The sequence below is a fragment of the Sarcophilus harrisii genome, chromosome 5 (genome assembly GCF_902635505.1).
Source record: "Sarcophilus harrisii chromosome 5, mSarHar1.11, whole genome shotgun sequence".
Taxonomy (NCBI): Eukaryota; Metazoa; Chordata; class Mammalia; order Dasyuromorphia; family Dasyuridae; genus Sarcophilus; species Sarcophilus harrisii.
Window position 1 is genome coordinate 86964328 of NC_045430.1, and position 6883 is coordinate 86971210.

The following is a 6883-nucleotide window of genomic DNA, read 5'->3' on the forward strand; positions in this document are numbered from 1 at the left end:
CCTCTCTGAACCAGAACCAAATCACCATGCCACTTCCTAACCATTGCCAAGTCTCATTACTCCTTGATTTCTAATATTAGCTCCCTTTTATGTATTGTCTCCCTCTATTAAAATATTGGATCTCTGAAGACAGGAGACTATCTTGATTGCTTGTTTTCTGTATCCCCAATGCTTAGTATGGTGCCTGACACATAATAAGAGCTTAATAAGTACTTTTTCTTTCATTCACTCACTTATTCACTTATTCTTTATGCTGGAAGACTATCACTAGGTAGAAAGAACTTCCTAGAAAAGGTACACTTAACACTACAATTTAAAAGAAGGTGAAGAATATGAGATGGCAAGTTTTCATATTACATTGGATATATCTGTGATCCTTAAACCATAAATGATGGAACTTTAGAACATCAACTCCTTATGAAAGGATTTTTTAGCTCAGAGACACAATGAATAAGTATGGCTACAAAAGGTAGCAGAGATCTTCATACCAATACTGGAATCCTAGTTTCAATTACTAGTTACATGAGTTATCCCAGGAAGATAGTTAAATTCTGTTGCCCATTTATGTTCCTATTTGAGTTTAACTACCTTGTTTAAATTCTTCACAACTTGATTTATATCTCTAGCATGATCTGTGCATGCAGTGTTATATGTGTTCCCTGCATAGCAGGGAAATTTTAGTATATTTAAAGCTTTATTGTTGTTAAGTCATTTCAGTCATGTTCAACTTTTTGTGACCCCACTGGGGGCTTTCTTGGTAAAGATACTGGAGTGGCTTGCCATTTCCTTCTCCAGCTCATTTTACAGATGAGGAAACTGAGACAAACAGGGTTAAGGGCCTTCATATATGTTCTTTTGAAAGAGGACACTTGTTCTCCAAGTCTTGTTGAACTTGATGGGCTCTGAAATCTCAATTCTCTCTATTTCTCAGCTGGTTAAAGGGCATGCATGGGAGGATTCAAGGATCTCAAAATAATGGTTGCCAAGTTGTGACTGGTAGGATATTATGATGCTACTGAAAATGATGGATCTCCATTAGGCTAAATTGTACATGATGTGGGCATGAAAGGGGGAGGGTGGGAAGAGGAAATAAGTTTCATATAATTTGCTTAAATAGAAATGGAAAGGAGGAGGAGGGTTAGAAATAGCAAATTTCAAATCTTTAGATCCAACCCTGTCTAAAGACTCCAAGGAATTGGAAGGAATTACTTGGACACTTATAAAAGACCTTGGGTCTTATAGAACTTGTGTGGAGTTGTAACTTGCTCACCTGGAAAAATTCCCCCAAGCAGTTGGAAATCTGGCTCTAGAAAAGTAACATAGAAGCATAGTCCCCAGTGTCCATCCATAATCTTTTATGTTTGCCCTTTTCCTTTTTTATCTACGTGGGCTCAATGTCAAGGTCTCCAGTCCCATATCTATGTCCCTAATAAAGATAAAGGATATCTAAGAAATATTACACACAAACTTAACTTTTTTTCTTTCCATCACCAGATAAATTTTATTAAATGCCATAGATTTTGTCCCTAGCTCTAAAGGTGGTCAGAGAGTGATGGGAGGGGTAGAAAGAGGGTAGGTAAAGAAGACAAGAATAAGACATCTTGTCTATGGTCTCCGTTGCCTCTCCTGAGTGTTCCTCCAATTAGGGTTCACAAAATCTTCCAGATAGCGAATGACTTGCTCGACACGATTTCTTATTATCTTCATAATTTCTGGAAAGAAAACATCATCAGAAATCTTATCTTTACCATCATTATCACCTTCTTTATTGTTAAATCCCCTCCAAAAAAGGGCTAGGATGATCCTTTCTCCAGAATGAGAAAACAATGGGTAGCAGGAGAATAAATATCTAGGTATGGAGCAGCCATAGAACAGGATTCTTGTTCATGTGTGAGGGGCATATTTTGGAGATAGGATCTGGAGATAAGGGATATATCAACCTGCCCTGCCCTTCTCTTCTGCTACCTAATGAAATATAATTTTTCAAGGTGAGGAAGGTAAGAGTAGACAATTCTGCAGTATTTCCCTTTTCTGTCAGCCCTGACCTGGGGAAGAAGAGATTCTTTAATCATCCCTTTAAACACTCATCCATGTCACATTTTTCTTAGATCAATCAGGGAGTCTTGGGGTTCACTGTCCCAAACTAGGCCTTAAAATAAGGAAAGGCAGAAGAGGGAGGAAGTATAGACATGGTTTCAAGCTGAATCCCCTGGGAGACTTACTTTATCTTATCTTTTATATATATATATATATATATATATATATATATATATATATATATATATATATATATATCTTACTTTAGTAGGAGCAGCTGCTGAACCCTGAGAAATTGAAGTACTAAGACAGTATATCCAGTCCCAATAGGTAGGTAGATAAAAAACATACTGTATGCTGAGGACTCTGGGGTGGTGTCAGGAGCAATGCTGCTGTCCCTGGCAATGGTGCTGGTCCTGGCATTGTCTCTGACTATAGTCTCTTCCTTCCTGGGAATGTTGTCCACTGCTGTTTCTGAAGGGACTGGCATGAGACAAAAGAGTTCTGGATCAACCCACTACCCAAAGAAAATTTGTCTTGTTTTTAATGTTTTTTTTTTTTGCAATAATATGTAAAAACAATTTTTAATATTCATTTAGAACTTTTTGAATTCCAAATTCTTTTCTCCCTCCCTTCTTCCCCCTCTTTGAGAAGTCAAGCAATTTGATATTTTCATACAAATACAGTAATGAAAAACATTTTCATTTTAGTTGTGTTATGAAAGTAAACACATACCCCTTACCATTAAAAAATGCCAAGAAAAATGAAGTATATATATGTGTGTGTGTGTGTGTGTGTGTGTGTGTGTACATGTGTGCATACAATCTAGGTATATATGTGTGTATACATATAAATTTACATACATATAATTTTCTGTTTGTATATATATCTACATCTGTCTGTCTGTCTGTATCTATCTATCCATCTTTCTATGCTATTATATTAATTGTGTTTTGAAAAACACAAACCTCCTCCCAATAAAAAATGCCAAGAAAAATAAAGTATGTGTGTATATATAACACATACACACATATATATATGCATATATATACATACAAATATACACATATGCAATCTTATGCTTGTATATATATCTACATCTGTCTATCCATCTATCCATCTATGTTTCCATATTATTTATATTGTAAAAGAAAGCACAGATCCCTCTAATAAAAAATACCAAGAAAAATAAAGTACAGATATATGTATTTGTGAACATGTATATATACACATCTAGGTATATATGTGTGTATATGTACACACACATACATACATCCAATCTTATGTTTGTGTATATATCTACATCTATCTGTCTGTATCTATCTATCATCTATGCTTCCATCTGCATTCAGATTCTGTCTTTCTCTGGAAATGTACAGCACTTTTCATCTTAAGTCTTTCAGAATCATTTTAGATCACTATATTGCTGAGAGTAGAAAGTCATTCACAGTTGATCATTGCCTAATATTGTTGTTGGTGTGTACAATGGTCTACTCTGCTTACTTTACTTTGTATCAGTTCATGTAAGCCTTCCAGGTGTTTCTGAGAGTACCATACACTATTTCTTATGGCACAATAGTATTCCATTACAATAAATCAAATGCCACAACTTGTTTAGTCATTCTCCAGTTGATGAGCATTCCCTCAATTTCCAATTTGTTGCCACCACAAAAAAGTACTGCTACAAATATTTTTGTACATTTAAGCTTTTTTTCCTTTTTTGAAAAATCTCTTTGAGATACAAATCTATTTGTGGTACACAGTAACCTTGTCTTGAAAAAAATGAAAGATTTAGAAAAACAGTGAGACTCTTTTGAGCTTGGTCTATTATGATGACATTCTCCCACCTACAAAAACAATTTGACTTCTCTCTCCCATGCCTTGCCTTGTTCTTTATGCCATTGTCAGATTGCTAACTACTGACACAAAATAACCTTTGCATTCAGTGCTCCAGAAGAATTCCATTCAATGCTTGATTTGGGTCCAAAGTGAAGATCAGGGCCCCAGTATACCCTTCCTTCCAGAGGGCAGAAGCTTCTGAAAGATTCATCCCATGAATGAATGATCAAGGGTTTGTCTAGGATTGTAGTTAGGTGTACTGCTTTTTTATTTTCTCTTTTCCTTTTATTCTTTCTCCCTATTAACCTCCCCTCCACCATAAACACACACACACACACACACACACACACACACACACACACACCCAGTAACAGTTTTTGTTTTGGCACTTACTATGAAATCCAGTGCATAGTACAACTCTGAGCCAAAAAACATAATGAAATGATCTAGATTTAAAAACTGGCTCTTATACTTGCTACCCATTTTATCTTAGACTGTTTCATTTGAGGTTTCAGTTTCTGTCTGCAAAATGAAAGGGTCAAATTCTATTTTTCTAAGGTTGTTTCCCGTCCTAGGTTTCATAACCCTAACCATGTATGCAAAGTAGATATAACTCAATCTAGTAAACATTTGTTAAGCAATTTTTATACATAAAACAACTCTACATGCAATGAATAATGACTTCATCTTTTCCTAAAGATCAATGTTTAGGGATAAGGAACCTTTGATAGTTTATCCACTTTTTAATTATTCTATCAGAAAATGAAAACTTTGTCTAGCTTAAACCTTTCCAGTTGCAATCTATTTCATATATTTGTCAATAACAATGGAGAATACCTTGTCAGCACTTCGCTAATAATTTTGCCCAAAAAATGTACAAACTCTGCCTCAAGACTTTATAGATTAGATTCAGGAATCCTTAGCCCATGGTCCACAAACGTGTTTTTAAAAATATTTTGATATATTCAATATAATTGTTTTCCTTTGTAGTCTCATCTTATCCAGCTGCCTGTCTCTGGCCAATCCTTCCATCCAACTACTCTATACATGGCTCTTCTATCTTCTCCTCACCACAGAAGCTTCTGGATGAATGCTGTCTGGACTGACTAGGAAGGAACGATTCTCTACCTCTAACTTATCCATTGTGGAAGAAGTGGGGGTGGATGAAAGTGAGGAAGTAAGGGAACTTACAGCTAGAGCCCACAGCACAGACCACACCAACCAAGAACAGGATGATGAAGAACTTCATGATCTTAGAGTTGTGGATGACAGCCCAAGAAATGCAGGTGATCCTCAACCTGAGAAGTCAGGTCCTTTTATCCATGACTATATCCAGTAGCAACTAATAGGAGGGAGAGAAAATCATGGATTCCAAGAATGGCATTCAGCAACCCAGAAACACATAAAACAGAAACAAAGACAAATGTGTCTTCAGGCCCTCTTCTGAGAATCCAAGAGCCTTGGAGAAGGGAACAATGGCCCCTCTATCCACTTATAGTTGCAATTAGGTAAGAAATGATTGTGCCCCAAGACAATTGAGTACGTTCTGATGATGACAAGCCTAAGGGTAAAGTTTCCAGGGACTCATCTGACCCTGGGGTCCTCCCCAAAGAAGCACCCCAAATCAGGAAGAGACTTATCTGGAAGTGGGAAATGCCCCTCCAGTGGAAGAAATTTTGGAAATCTTCCTCTGTCTTGCTCCATTTCACACAAGAAGATTTTACCCTCAAGCCTAGAAGAAAGACTGATGAATTAAAAGGAATCCCAAGGAAACATCTTCAGAACTTGCACTAATACTGTGGTCACCATCCATCCTAGTCCTAGTTCCATATGAAGTGCCATTTAGGAATGCTCGGGGTAAGAAGATGGACACTTCTATGATCCACTCTAACCCTTACTTCCCAGGTCTTGGTTAAATTCTTACAATAGGCCCTAGGCACTTTTGATTTTCCCATGAAGAAAGTTTGGAAAGGTTCATCTTCTGTATTCATTTCTTTCATTTTAGCAAAGGGAAAAAAATGACATTGAAAGAACTTGGCTTCTATCTCTCACTGGAACTTTTTATTTTTCTCCCTCTCTCTCAATATAGATATAGACACATAATGCATGTATATTTTATTCATAAAGATATCTAAATTTTATAATATTCAAACACTTAGGTTTATAATAAAAACAATTTTAAATATTCAACACACATTTCCAGAACCCTTTAGTTTTGTAGGACCCAAATACTTAAACATACTACTGCCTACTGAATCAAGTACAAAATTCAGTCCTGCCTTCTTCCTATAACAATTCCCTGAGTTAATGACTCAAAGGCTCCTTTATTGCCTCCAATCCTACTCAACCCAGGCCCAATACTCTCCCTTCTGTATAGGCAGTAGAGTCAGTTAGCACCATTAAAGAGACTTGAGATGTAAAATCCATAGCTTAGGAAGCTGTTTCCCAGATCACCAAGGCCACTTGGGAAAAAAAGACATTTGATGCTTACAGAATAGTATTTAAACAAATCAAATATGGGAGGCTAAGAGTAAAGGAGTATACATGAAGGAAGAGTTAATCAAGGTAAATTGCCTAGGCAGGGTAAATTTTTATCCAAATAAAAAAGGAGAGGAAGATCAAGGATTTGCAGGAGAAGAGAAAGAAGCATTTTAGTTGAAATTTTAGTGAATAGGCACAAAGCTTTTGAAACTGTAACCTCGAAGGTTAAGATTAGGTATATTTCTTGAAATCAACAGATTATGGAGTGTTGTTTTCTAATCCAATCTGTCTCTCTTTTTAATTTTATTGTATGTCTAATCCTTCTATATTTAAAGTTATCTTTTCCTCCATTTGTCTCACTTAACTATATTTTTCTGAATTAAGATCTTTTTCATTTCTCTTCTTCTATAAAGATAATACTTTGTCTTTTCAGTTATTTTAACTTAATTTACTCACTTCTCTTTGTTTCACATTCAACCCTTCCTTTATTTGTCACCTTCTTTCCCTAGTTTTGTAGTTTTACTTA

At 36.0% G+C, this 6883-nt stretch overlaps 1 long non-coding RNA gene across 1 annotated transcript; it reads right to left on the reverse strand.

Annotated features, from left to right (window-relative positions):
• Positions 1 to 1468: 1468 nt before the first annotated feature.
• LOC100916831 lies at positions 1469 to 5178 on the reverse strand. The gene is made up of 3 exons (XR_148007.3): positions 5068 to 5178; positions 2389 to 2520; positions 1469 to 1712 (listed from the first exon to the last, which is right to left on the reverse strand). It is a non-coding gene; the product is annotated as an uncharacterized LOC100916831 (long non-coding RNA).
• Between the last annotated feature and the right edge of the window lie 1705 nt (positions 5179 to 6883).